Raw genomic sequence first — 15,123 nt, 5'->3', positions numbered from 1 at the left:
TATCCGATGCCACCGCTAGTGGTTTTCACTTGACTGCAAAACCAACAAATTCTGATTTCAACATCATTATCTCGGCAGAAAATCGACACCAATTCTAATTTGAGTGCCACTACGGCTGGAAAAAACGCCACGTACCCACCGAGTGCCAAGCATTAGGTTCAAAAACGCAACTAAGCTACGTAGCGGTGAAATGTAAACGTAAAAATAAAAGTAAAAAATATGTTTAAGCCCAAGTATGAGCGTCACACCGCGCGCATTTGTTGCCACTGCACGCCAAGCACATGGAGCCACTAGGCGTATGAGTTACTAATGAGCAACACGAGTGTGTGCTGGCTTGCCGCACCGCACTGGCTGACGGACGGACTGACTGACTCGTAGCGGCAGCCGCAGCAACTTTTTTATGTAGTTGTGTGTGTGTGTATGTGTGCGCTGATGTCGTGACGCGTTACTTTGCGGTTGCCTGCGACGGTTCGTCGAGTTCATGGCAAGCCACAACTAATACATGGTGTTTCATGCTGTTTGTTGCGTTTGTTGGTGTAGTTATTTAAATTTTTTCGAGTAAAGTTACTGTGAGACCTATATTACTACGAAAAATTACGAATTACACGCGAGCATTGCATGTGTTCGTTACGAAAAAAAAAATAAAAATATAACAATAAAATAAAAAGAAAACAACAAAATCATATTCAACAACACAGCCAAGGCAGATACTGGCAAAGGGTTCGTACAATACCAACAACAGAAATTAAAATAACTGAAGCGCATGGTTAACAGCGCGGCAGGGTGCAGCGACCACAAACACAAGCTCAACACACTGAAATGTTGTGAGTCGACAACGCGGTCGCTTGCTTAGGAAAAGTACACCCACTGTCATCCTTTTCATTTAACTTGCTCTTTGTTTGTGTGTGTGTCAGCCTGCGGTGAGCCAACACTGCTGCGTTGCTAACAACAATTGACTCGCTGCTCTTTGGCCATGCATATTGGCTGGCATTGCTGTTGTATGTAATACAGCAGGCGCCAGTCAAGTTGTCGGCCAACGGCTGCAACAATAACGGTATATGAATTTTTATAGTGCGCAATGAATATTCTAATATTCCAAGTAAGAGTTTTGAGCGCTTGCTTATTAAAATGCAAAATAATAGTAGTGTATAAATTGAATATCAAATTATTGAATTCGGAATGAAAACGGACTACTGAAGGATCCTTTAAAAAATTGTATTAAGTCATAGTGAATATATAAGGTACTAAAATTTTAAACTTGAAATACGCTTATAGTACAAAATATTTTTAGAAAGGTTGCCACCTATTAAAAAGTTTTTGCACAGAAAATTTTACTAAATAATTGTATAAGAAAGGTGATAGCTAAAATTATCATCAAAATTAAAAACAAGTGGAAGGTTTAAAACTCAAAATATTTTAGGAAAGGTTGCCACCTACTAAGAATTTTATTTAAAAAAATTATTGACAAAACAAAAATATTTCTGAATATATGGGTTTCAAGCTATAGTTTAGTCAAGAATATAGCTGAAATTTAATTTTAAGAGCAGGGTTGCCAACTGTAAAAAATTTTAAATTTATTTAAAAAAGAAAATAATAATATAAGTGAATAAATGGGTATTAAACTGAAGTCTAAGCAAGAAGATAGCTTACATTTTTTAATCAGAGAGTTGCCAACATATTGCAAAATAAAAACAATCCAAAGAAACTAATTTTATTTAAAAAAAAATATAAAAATAGTTGAATATATGGGGCTCAAACTGAGGTCTAAGAAAAAAAAGCATAAATATTTTTGTAGGGGAGGGTTGCCAATTCTTTTAAAATTGTAAAATTTATTTGAAACAAAAATATAATAAAATATGTGAAGATATAGGTTTCAAACTAAGGTGAGGTCCAGAAGGTAGCGTAAATTTGTTAAGGAGAGAGTTGCCAACACTTTAAAAATTTATTCCTAAAAAAGAGTTGTACTTAACACTAGTGAGAAAAGTGAATATATGGGTCTCAAAATAGAGGAAAGTTGCCAACGCTGCAAAATAAAAGGTAATATAATTCAAAAACAAATAGTAAATAGTAAAATTATAAGTATCGAGTAATAAGGTTGCCAACTATTTACAAAATTTCAAATGTTATAATGATGAAAAACAAATTAGCAGTTCTCTAGCAAAGTGATAAGATTAACGGAATCATATAAATGAGAAAACATTTAGCGACATTGCCACCTGCTGAAAATTTTACTTTAAAATAATTTTTCGAGGAAGTGAATTTTCGCTATTTTTATGTCGAACATAAAAAATATTTTTCATATTATAGCTCAGAATTTTTTGATTTGGAATGTAGCAATATTTCATATTATGAAGGTTATAAAAGCTTATGCTTCAAAAATATTTGCTCAGGGTTACCACATTTCAAATTATAAAAATTTTTTAAGGGGTTTAGATCAAAATTTTTGATTGGGATGACCTGGTTTCGTATAAGGAATTGTTATGAAGGTTTCTATATAAAACTTTGTTTGCTAGGGGTTACCGCATTTTATATTATAAATGTTTAAGAAAGGTTATAGTTCAAGTTTTTTTCCTTAGCTTGTACTTTTAATTTATATTAAAAATACTAATAAATTATATTGAGCGAGAATGTATGGTACTATATAACCTTCCTTGAGTAATGGTCTTAAATTCATAACGTTGGTCAATCACAGTGATCATAAGCATCTTTTCCTCTTCTTCGATATATTCATTACTTTTACAATTTGCATAGTTTTATTTTTAGTGCTGTTGCTTTAAGAGGCTTCCCAAGCCTCCTACTAAGAAATATTGGGTACCCACTACACAGTGAATAAAGAAATAAATCTATTGAAAACAATATTTTATTTGCAAGAGACAAGATAAATGCCTGTTTAACAAGCCATAATTCAGCTGCGACCACAATTAGATCAATAAAACAATTTTCTTTCTTTAGCGCTTAGTTACAGTTACACGTACTTGTAACCACCAGTAGCTAAATATGAGATGCAACAATAAAATGCCACAGTATTGCGGTTTACTCAGACAAACTATGACTAAGTGCTGTAACAAAAATAGCTGCAGGTACGATGGGCTTAGCTAAACGACGGCATGTAATCGTTTATGTACTTACATATACCTGTATATATGTATGTTTGTGTAAATATTTGAATTTTTCTTGCAACTTTGTTAGCTCAGCTTATTTGGAGCAATGAGGTGTAAGTGCTAATATTTTGCAAATTTTAATCCAGCACAATCAGTAGAAATCAATGAAGCTTATTGACCATATAGCGGTTATAAATTGCTATATTTTATCTCCATAGCTATGTCTTGGAGATGAAATTTTGCACGGGTGCTATTTATGCCAAGACGCTGCTAATTATTTGAAACCACGGCTATCGGACTACTATAAAATATAACTGCCATACAAACTGACCAAGTAAAAGCAAATCCTTATATGAACAACTTTCTTATCTAACAAGATATCTTGACGAAATTTAGCATGGATTATTACCCAAAGAAAAAACGTAATCTCTGCAGAAATTGTTTAGTTCGGATCACTATAACATATAGCTGTCATACAAACTGACCGATCAAAATTTATTCTTTGTATGGAAAACTTTCTTATTTGATAAGATATCTTGACGAAATTTGACAGGGGTTACTTTTCAAAACATGGGCATAATCTCCGCAGAAATTTTCCAGATCGGACTACTATAACATATAGCTGTCTTACAAACTGTTCTATCGAAATCAAATTCTTGTGAGGAAACTTTTTTAACTTTTTTGTGAAGGGTGTTATGATACCAAGTAGCAACTGATTGAATAAAATTTAACAGTCTGAGAATGCCTGCTAGAATTTATGACAAATTATGCAAAAAGCCTGAGGTGACATAAGAAAATTAATACTTTTATATACAAATTCCCGTACACAACTTTTTCAAGTACCACAAAATAAAACGAAAACCAACAACACCTAGTAATATAATTATCGTATAAATTGTTTCTAAGTGAATTATGTGAAAAACAATTGAAGCAAAAGCGGCAAAATACAATTGCGATTTCACAAGTGAGTAGCTGTGCGCGGCTAGGGATCGCCGATAGGATAAAAACAAAAGGGGGAAAGCGAGAAAAAGGCAGAGAGAAAAGAGCATGAGCAAATTTTGAATTTCCAAGCGGGAGCACGGGAACAACTCGCTAACAGAGCTATAAAGACACAACAGCTGATGAGATGAGATAATATCTTGTAGCGCGCAGCTATGAACAGTTGAGGCGGCGGCAACGGGGCGCCAACAACCTGTACAAAAGAAAGTTGAAAAAATTAAAAAAAAGACACATAAACACAAACATACATATCCACAACGCACATTACCGAGCTGCTTCCTACACACGCTCACGCTTACCATAGCGCCGTTATGTTTTTTGCGCTGCAGTTGTTTGCTACTAAAAGCAAATATGCGTTCGCATGTCAACAAAGAAATTGAAACAAAAAAAATGTACATTAACGACGAACATACGTGTCACATACGCACACATCCTAGCGGCCTGCCACCTGCATGCGCTCTTGTCATCAACCGTCAGCAAACCACCGCCAACTGCCGCGCCCAGCATTATTTCAGTTTGGCGTTTTGGCGACTACAATAACAAATGCATTATGTGCTTCTACTCACGGCGCGGTGCGTGTTTAGCTGGGTTTCGTGATTTGTTGTTGTCTTTCTACAATCTATTTTTCTGCTTTTTCCTCATTTTTGTCGCATTACTTTGTCTAATTTCTTCGCTGGCTATTCGCTGTGTTTGCTTTGTCTTGCTTGTGTTTGTTTAGCTCGGCATTTATGCCGTGGTTGTCTGTCAAGGCGTCAATGGTAGCGCACAACGTCACGCCGTGCCGACATTGCGAACGAACGCCATGCTTTGCTGCTTATATGATTCTTATATACATACATAGAAGCACACACAAATATACTTGTATCACTTTGCCTCTCAAATATTTCTGGCTTGAGCATGAAGTATCTCAGTTTATGCCGTCAACTACCGCTGGCGTATTCGTGAAAAATATGGACTTGCATACGACCCTAATGCATGCATATCCTATGTGAAATAATTTTCATATGTGTTATGTCCGTGTATATATGTACATTTACATATACATTTTTTTCATAATGTGCTGTTTTTCATTTCTCTCCTTTTCTTTCGTCTATTTTGAAAATTTGTTAAAAATCGTATTCTTCCTCGTCTCTTTCTCGAATTGTTTTATTGTTGTGGTTGCTTTTGTAATTTTGTTTTTGTCTCGATTTTGAATTGGCATTGCTTTTGTAAATGATTTTTATGCAGTCTAGCCACAATTGAATTGTTTGAGTTATTTTTTTTGGGTTACTAACGGAATGATACACATTTGTGTGCAAACATTAGGGCCTGCAGATTCAAATTTGCACATAAATTTATATGAAGTTGTATGTACGTACATATGTATCAACATTTCCTTCATTTAAAAGTTAGTAAGTCGTTGTGTGTACTTCCGCTTAATACATATGCAACTTCGCCTGAGACTGTATGATATGCCGATAATACCCTTTGAGCTGTTGTGCGATACGCTTTTCTAGAGCTTTGCGTCGGTTATTTCTCCTCAATGAGTTTGTGCATAACTTTGTTCCCTGGATCAAGACATTATGTGTTGTCGACATCAAAAGCTTTCGTTTTTCCTGTCTCGGTTCTCAGGTGTCGGCCATCAACCGGTTAAGTTGGAAGATTATTTTATACGGCTTTTTGCAGCTTATTGTATTCATGCCTAGTAGTAAGTGTTAAATTTTACAACAAGGTAGTTGACAACCTTTTTCGTCCCTAGGGCCTCTATTGTTGTCCTTAGGGTCTCTGCTGTTGTCCTCATATCTACTAACGGGTGATTTTTTTGAGGTTAGGATTTTCATGCATTAGTATTTGACAGATCACGTGGGATTTCAGACATGGTGTCAAAGAGAAAGATGCTCAGTATGCTTTGACATTTCATCATGAATAGACTTACTAACGAGCAACGCTTGCAAATCATTGAATTTTATTACCAAAATCAGTGTTCGGTTTTTTTTTTTTTTTTCGGACAAATTTTGTTCAGCGATGAGGCTCATTTCTGGTTGAATGGCTACGTAAATAAGCAAAATTGCCGCATTTGGGGTGAAGAGCAACCAGAAGCCGTTCAAGAACTGCCCATGCATCCCGAAAAATGCACTGTTTGGTGTGGTTTGTACGCTGGTGGAATCATTGGACCGTATTTTTTCAAAGATGCTGTTGGACGCAACGTTACGGTGAATGGCGATCGCTATCGTTCGATGCTAACAAACTTTTTGTTGCCAAAAATGGAAGAACTGAACTTGGTTGACATGTGGTTTCAACAAGATGGCGCTACATGCCACACAGCTCGCGATTCTATGGCCATTTTGAGGGAAAACTTCGGACAACAATTCATCTCAAGAAATGGACCCGTAAGTTGGCCACCAAGATCATGCGATTTAAACGCCTTTAGACTATTTTTTGTGGGGCTACGTCAAGTCTAAAGTCTACAGAAATAAGCCAGCAACTATTCCAGCTTTGGAAGACAACATTTCCGAAGAAATTCGGGCTATTCCGGCCGAAATGCTCGAAAAAGTTGCCCAAAATTGGACTTTCCGAATAGACCACCTAAGACGCAGCCGCGGTCAACATTTAAATGAAATTATCTTCAAAAAGTAAATGTCATGAACCAATCTAACGTTTCAAATAAAGAACCGATGAGATTTTGCAAATTTTATGCGTTTTTTTTTTTAAAAAAGTTATCAAGCTCTTAAAAAATCACCCTTTACAATCGGCATATGCTCCTTTGTTACCAGTATCACCTCGGTTGTTTTAGTGGCAAGTTCAAGTTCTCGCTCGCCTTCAACCATATTTTTTCACCTATCTCTATATGTCCACGCAGTGCTTACCAGCTGTATAATGCATGCAGAAGGGAGATTATGCTTTCATGCTGTTTGTGTCCCATAACCTTTGAGACATAATTCCACCGCCAAAGGATAATATTAAATAAGAGCTATGGATTCGCTTTAGTTGTTGATTGAAAACCTGGTGATCGAGAACTTTTCTGCCGGGATGTAAGACAGATAGAACGAAACCTTATAAAAGCTGCGAATTATTAAAGAAAAGCTCCAGCTAGGTGGCGCTGGTAACAAAATTTTCCAAAAATATTATTCTCTATTGAATTTTTCTTCTAAAGGATTTTTATGGCATTATTTTCTATTAAATTTTGGATTTTTCCGGCATAGAATACATAATACATAGAAATTTAACTCTTAAACGCAATAATATTCCGGCTCTATTCTATTCTAAACTTCTTAAGCTTTTAGTATTTGTGCAAAATAGCCAATAATGCGACCATAGTGAGCTAAAAGTGTCAAAGCAGAGTTAGCTTGGCACGCAAAACACAAGTTTTGAAAAAAAAAAATTAATTTTGGAAGTTCTTTCAATGCAAATGCTTGCAGTGTCATTTGCCAAAAGTTTACCGTGCATAAATGTCAAAAACATATTTTTACTTTGACAGCTGAAAGCGGATGGCTGTCAAATCCCTCTAGGACACTGCATAGTTGAAAAAAAAAGTTATTGAATTTATGGTTTGTAAATGTGATGAAAATACCTTTTTTACCTTTTTGGAGCTTTTTACCAATGCAGATATAAAACTATAAACAATGTTACTTAATTGTTGATAAGTATTTTCCATATTATTATTTTGCCTATATAATCTTCAACAAAGAGTTATGCAATGCAATTATGTAAGCCAAAACTTTAAACTTTTTTAACATTTAGCAATTTAGTTAAAAAATTCAAACTGTCAAAGTGCAACAACAACCAACCAACCCAAAAACTTCACCAAGCAACCAAAACTATTGTATATTCACTTTCGGGTTCAAAAAACACGAAATGCTTATCATTTCAATAACCTCAAGTCATTTTACAGCAATTTAAAACAAAAAAATATAAGTAAAAATATTTTGAAGTAAAAAATTTAATTTTTTAATATAAATAATGCATAAATACCCCCATATAAATAGTGTAGCGAAAATGCCATAAATAAATCTCCATGTCTACTAGAGTATGCCTTCGAGTGAGTCAGTGAAGCGACCGACAACATAAAAGCAAATCGAAGAAGAAAGTGAAAAATGAATTGTGCAGAAAGCCGTGTGTGAGCAATGAAGCGGTGGACATTGAAAAACGTGAGCATGTGCTAAAGGATATCCTTCAAAACAACGACGAAAAGTGTAAAATAGTTATTATCCGAAAAAGGTGGAGACCAACAAGCACGTCAAGTAGACATTTTATGACAAGAAGGAAAGCAATAAAATAGGAAATAAATACGATATATAATACGCACACATGTGCATGTAAATATGTATTTATATAACGGCATATAAGCCATGTTTCATTTTATACCATATACCATGTGAGTGGTCAGTGTATATATATGTGTATATGTAAGCAGCGTACAAACGACCAGCTGTCAAAGCGCATTTTTCAACTCAACTCAACGCAACGCAACTGAACTCATTGAAATTGTTTATTTTTTTATGTTAAACGCGGCTGTTGTTGTCAAGTGTCCTTTAAACGTAAGGACATAACAACAGCAACGACGTCAGTGCGACAGCGCGCGCTTACTCGCTCATTCGTGATTGCTTGCGCATGTGTTTGTGTGTGCGCGGCTTATCGTCTGTAGTCACGCGTGCGTGTAGCGTATACATTGCTGCAGGCAAATTAAGTCAACTAGCAATACAACTGCATAAATAGTGTAACACCAGCAACAATAACAACAATATTTAATTTTTTTTTATAATAATATGCAGCAGTAGGCAAGGGGGCCTGAAGTGGGGTAAACAGTGTTGCCGCTGCAGGACATTAAGCCCTTTGCTGGCGCAGCTCTAGTGTCCAACTAGCCTCGCTCGCTCGCACGGCACGACACAGTGTGGCCTTAACAGCAGCTTCAGCAGCGGTGACTCAAACGCAAGCTTTGCGTGTGTGTATGTGTGCCTGTGTTGGCTTCGAAATTAGCTTGCAACGCTGGCATTATACAAGCGCGTGTCAACTGCCAATACAACGTAACTGCTAACTGTAAATTCAAGGCGGCAGCTGTTGGAATTCGTGGAGGCAAGCAACAGTGCAAGACAACAACAATTGCTGGTATGTAGCGAAATATTTTAATTTACGTTTAATTATATAAAATTATAGCAACTGCAGGGATTGTTGAAGGGCAACCCATTTACTTTTTTTTGCAGACTTATATTTATAAAATTTGGTGTAATATACTCGTATATACAATTTTTAATTACTAGAGCCTTGAAGTATACAGCAATTACTTTAATTGCCACAATTAATGAAATGTTAAGCAACTAAATTATATACATATATATTAGGGTGTGTCAAAAACTCTAAAAAAAATCTGTTGAAAAAAATCAAACAAAATTTCTTTTATTCAGGAAACAATCAGGCATTGCAAGAATCAATATACTAAGCGCTTTTCGTTTTAACGTAAAAATTTCCAAAATTGTATCTGTAAATATAGTTTTTTTTTATCCTCACGAAAATTGTTTACTTCCAAAAGCAAGTGCCAAAAAATCACGTCATTATTCTCAAATAATTCACAGCAAAAGATCAACGTATTTATGTGCTTACGAGTATAAGCTGACATATGCACATATGTACATATATACTGATCATATATACAGCTGTGAGTGCCTTCCAAAACGAAATGAATTTCTAAATATAAAGTGAAAGCTGTGACCGGCTTTTAGTAAAGCACTTGACAGCTCTTCTGTTGTGTTACGGCACATTTAAATATATGTATACGTATGTATGTATATAATAATATGGAAATCGTGGATATACACAATATATATATATATATCAATTATGTATACCATAACGCAGATGCTTACAAAAATATTTATTAATGCCTAAAATGCGCTACGTAATGGTTTATAAAAATATATATAAATATATTCGAAATATGCTCCTAAACTAAGAAAAAAAATTCCACGAAAAATATATGTATGTGAAATGAAAAAATTTCTAAAATATTTGACAATTTAATATGTGTCGTGGGCCAAGTTCATGGCATAAAGTGTATAAGAACACATTTTCCTTATTTTGTTGTTATTTCTGGATACTCATTTCTGTAGTCGTGTACATTATCAGCTGTTGCTTTATTATTTGTTAGAACATGGATAATATGTATAATTTGAATAAATTAAAAATTAGTCTATAAAATGCATGCATATAGTCTCTAATGTGCCTCACATTAACTAAACTAATAAATGGGAAACGCTTTTGAGTCAATTAGCTGCTACAATTAAAATGTTAATAGACCCAATTTAGTAAATAAATATTAAAATTTCTGAGTCAATTAGAATGTTAACCAATTTCATACTCTAAACCTTCATTAGACCAACGAGCTTCCCAAAAGTTTATAAATATACTAATGTATGCTTGTATAGGGTGGGCCATACAAAATTTTAAATTTCGAAGATAGGGCGAAAACGATTGAGTGGAGCGTTTGCTGTATGGCACGTAGCGCTGTCCTGCTGGAACCAAATGTTGTCCAAGTCTTCCTCTTCAATTTGCTTGAAGAAAAATTCGGCTAACATTGCATTGATGGTTACGGTTTCTTCTTCATTTTCGAAGAAAATGGGCCGATGATTCCGCCAGACCAAAATCCGCACCATACAGTGATTCGTGCTGGTTGCATTGGCTTCTCGACGATTACGTGCGGATTTTCTGTGCCCGAAATGCGACAATTCTGCTTGTTAACGTCACCATCGAGGTGGAAATGAGCCTTGTCCGAAAAGATGATTTTTCGATAAAATTGACTATCCTCGGTCAAACGATCTCTTGCCCAATCTGCGAACTGTAGAATAGTGAATAGTGATCCATTTCGTAAATTTTAGAATTTTTACTGAATATCTGTCACTTGTCACTGTCCAAATGGTATTTGACGTTTCCAATGTCGAAATATAGATAATTCAAATTTAAAACGGTAGATGGCCCACCCTATATATTATAGTATTCAAGTACGAAAAATTGGCTCCCAAACAAATCAATTGCATGTACGCACATAATTATCGCGCTGTTGTCATGCTATTAAGATTTATTTGCTGCTATTCGATTTTACTGCCGCTTTTCAGCGCGTCCAAATGTCTGCCGATAAGTTGGTCTGTTCGTTTGGCCTTCGGTCTGACTGTCGCATCGCTGCTTTGTTTGTATTTTGTTTAGTGTTTTTATGATTCTTGGCAACTCTTCTAGTTTGCGTAAAAATATAAATAGAAATGCTGGTTTGGCTGTTTGGCGAATTTTCTTAGCATTTACTATTCGCTCTTTGTGATACGCGTGCTGAGTATAAAATGTTTGTGGATCAATATTGTTTGACACGCTTTTATTTTAAATGTTGTCGTAAATCAAAATTTAGTTAAGTGATCAAAATTTGTAAATGGGGTGTAGTAGTTAGTTACTCTGGGTATCCAGCCAAAGTTGAGCTACCATACTCACTTCCTACTCCTTCCTTCGCATGGAATCTTCTGGGCAACTTGACCACCAGCTTTCAGTGAGATACAGTGACTAACACGTCTGGATCTCACGATCAAGGCTTAGAGAGAGGGAATCTTGATGGAGCCATTCTGAGTTTAAGGGCTCAACACCTTTTGTCGATTTCAAAGCCACTATCGACAGTAGTGATATGAGCCGCCTAAACGAAGCCATCTCTAAATGTGTATCAGAGAAACTCATACGATTATACGGAATGTCGTTGAGCACAGCCATCACCTCCGTCAAAACCTTTAATAAAAATTCTTTCCTGACTCGGCAAAAATATTCAAACTTAAACTAACGATTCGCACCTTAGTTTACTATGAAGAAACCACCTTTAACTCAAACCAAAGCTGAATATAAACAAACCTTTTCAATTTTCCAACTGCATGTGAATTCGTGCTATTAATAACAAAAATATGAATCCTTTGAACCGTTCCACAAACAGCGTACTCAATTTCTATTTTGGCAATTTTGAAACTGTCATCAACAGAGTCGCGCCTATGTGTTCGACGCCATGCATTCGTGTGGGCAATCGCAAGCAGCTAATAAAAGCAAACCACATGTGTGACTGCAGAACGCTGATATGCGGTGGAGGCGACTATGGCGGTGGCTTGGGGTGACGTCAAAGCAGCGTGAAAGTGAAAATCTTTGAAAAGACTTTCACTCAATTTCGGGTTTTTTCGGCGTTACCACTGTGGCGCCACAATTGCAGGCGTAATTTAAGGCGCTCTAACGTACGAACTGTAAATTGCTTAGGTTCACACACACACACACAACAACCCTGCACATATACAAGCAAGCGCAGCTTATGGCTGATGCCCTAAACCGCCACAGCGACAGGTGCCATATGTGCTGTGGCACAAAAGGGGGTTGCCTGCAAAGCAAATATTGGCAGAAGCAAAAGCCGCTGCTGTCGCCATCGTCGCTGTCGCCGTCTCTAACGTTAACACCAACGCCGTGTACTGTTATTATGTGAAAAATGCGCTGTGCCACACAATTCCGACTTACTGCGCTTGCGGGGGCGTATTGCCTGTGCAAATGTAATATTTGTGCTGCATAACGCCTCAAAGTATGCCAAGGGGCAAATGAAAACAAACGAGTAGCAACAAAAACAAATAAACAAGCAAATATGAACTGGCGAATTGGTGATTTGTTGAACTGAGCTTTGCCAACCTGCCTGAGCCCAGGCGCAGGGCGGCGTATTTTTATTTTCGTTTTTTTTGGAGTTTTTATGAGTGCAATTCGCTGATATGAGAAACCGGACTGTGAAAAATGCGCTGCTTATTGCTTGCTGCAAAGGCACATTATTTTTAGTTATTTGTATGGTTTTCATTTTTGTGGATTTCTCTTTTTAAATTGCAATTTTTCGTTTTCTTCATTTACTGTTGATTTAACTTTGAAAATTCCGAAAGAGAAGAAGCAAATGCTTTATAGAGCGCCAGTGTGGCAAGGCAATTTTTTGAATGATGCGCTGTGGTTGATACCATGAGATAACATTATAAGCCTCGAATCAATGGCTAGCTGCGAAAGTAAGAAAAGCAGAGTTTCGTCATTTTAATCAGCCTAGTATTAATACAAAGTCTTCCGATCGTACTCAATATCGATTAAACAAGTCATAAAGCTTTTACAAAAGCTTCGAAACGCTTTTTGTTCTGAAGAAATTATTCTGGTTTGTCTAGTTTGTCATAGTTTCTAACATTGGAGGTACGCTAACAGGCCCAACATTTCGCAAATTATTATTATTATACACGGAGCAGAGTATATTAAGTTTTTACTGATCAAATGTAAATGTCGGAGACCCAGCGTCGAGCTGGATGTGTTCTTCTACTACTCCGTCTCTATACATGTATATGTGAACTAGTCCCTCAGTTTTTAAAATATCGATCTGGAATTCCGCATACGTCTTTTTCTGCCCAAGAAGCTTCTCATTTGTAGGAATAGCTGATATCGGATCACTATAGCATATAACTGTCATACGGACTGACCGATCAAAATCAAGTGCTTGTATGAAAAACTTTTTTATTTCACGAGATATCTTCACGAAGTTTGGCATATATTATTGCTCAGCATAATGCTGCAATCTCTGAAGATATTGCTCAGATCGGACTACTAAAGCATGTAGCTACAATACAAACTGACAGTTCAAATTCAAAGAAAATATCATTATTTCACAAAAACCTGCAAATTAGTGCAGGCATTAAACAATATTGTATAAATATTCTCACAAAAGTGCCACATGCACTTAAAAAGATCGAAAATATCAACAACTTCACATGCGACACGGCGTATGAGCAACCGCATACATGAGCCTTAAAGCGCGCACACCGCAAATTTCTTACACACACTGCAAATAGAAGAGCGAAATTTCGCAAACACGCATAACGAAGAAAACCAGCAGAGGCGGCAACACAGATTTACCGTAAAATTGCAGTTTTCCTGCCTTATCGGCATGACTGAGGGCGCCGCCACAAGCGAAAAGTGTCGCACACACCGCAAAAGCTGCAGCTACACACATACATATATGTACATATGTATATGTGATGCTGTTGGCTGCTGCAACGGCGCTTCATGTCGTCACATAAAATATGACAATGACACTTGTATGCGCCGCTGCCGTTGCCGCACAATTGCCACTGGCTGACCTGTATGCCGCCGAGTAAATGTAATTGTTTGTGTGTGTAGTATTATGTGTGTATGTGTGTTAAAACAAATAACTTTATTCATGCGCACACATACACACACACATGCCAGCAGTTTAATGTAGCGTTTGCGGTCGCCTCACATTTTCATGCGCTTCACTTAATATCCACTGCTGGCTCGACTCCGGTCGACGCGGCATCTTGGCATACTTACATATAATACAAATATTGCTTGCTCCTTCAACTGGAATAAATTGCAAATAGCATAAAGATGCACAGCAGATATGAGGGCCTAATGGCCAGCATTGCCGCTGTAACATATTGTATGTATGCAGTCGGCTGTTTGTAGGGTTTTGCGCCTAAAATTAAGTAGTCAGTTTGCAGAGCTTTTTTCGCTCGCCTTTGTCGGGTGTCTGGCTCTATTTATGTGATTTAATAGCAGCTTTGGATTGCAGTTGTAACAATTTGTAGTCATTTGCCATTCAGCTAGACACTGACTTGGCAAAGCTGTATGAGTAAGTTGGCAAGCGTGTGACTTGTGTAATTGCTGAAAGCTTGTTACGTATACAACATGGTGCACGCTAAATAAATCATAACGTTCCATTTATTTAGTTAAAGTAAAAAAGCCGTTAACTTGGGCCGCACCGAGTCCATAATACTTTTCACAGCTGCATTTTTTATAGGTCAGTTTGTATGACAACTATATGCTATGGTGATCCGATCAGGACAATTTTTTCAGATATTATTGTATTACGTCGATTTATAACACATGCCAAATATTGTGAAGATAGCTCTTGAAATAAAAAAGTTTGCCATACAAGAACTGCAACATGATCGCTCAATTTGTATGGCAGCTATATGCTATAGCGACTCTATCTGAATAATTTCTTTGGAGAATG

The 15,123-nt window shown here is 36.6% G+C and overlaps 1 protein-coding gene across 15 annotated transcripts in view; it reads left to right on the top strand.

Moving 5' to 3' along the window:
- LOC105227362 (uncharacterized) overlaps positions 1–15,123 on the top strand; it is a 111,453-nt gene that overhangs the window by 6,170 nt on the left and 90,160 nt on the right. For 12 of the 15 annotated variants that reach the window (XM_049459140.1, XM_049459152.1, XM_049459150.1 and 9 more), the window contains exon 2: positions 7,972–9,185. The gene's annotated coding sequence lies outside the window, so the exon portion shown is untranslated. The remainder of the gene's footprint in view (positions 1–7,971; positions 9,186–15,123) is intronic. The other 3 variants (XM_049459142.1, XM_049459143.1, XM_049459144.1) reach the window with 1 other exon arrangement.

This window comes from Bactrocera dorsalis, chromosome 5 (genome assembly GCF_023373825.1).
Source record: "Bactrocera dorsalis isolate Fly_Bdor chromosome 5, ASM2337382v1, whole genome shotgun sequence".
Lineage (NCBI taxonomy): Eukaryota > Metazoa > Arthropoda > Insecta > Diptera > Tephritidae > Bactrocera > Bactrocera dorsalis.
The sequence above is the reverse complement of the archived record's forward strand: the minus strand, read 5'-3'. Positions and strand labels throughout refer to the sequence as shown.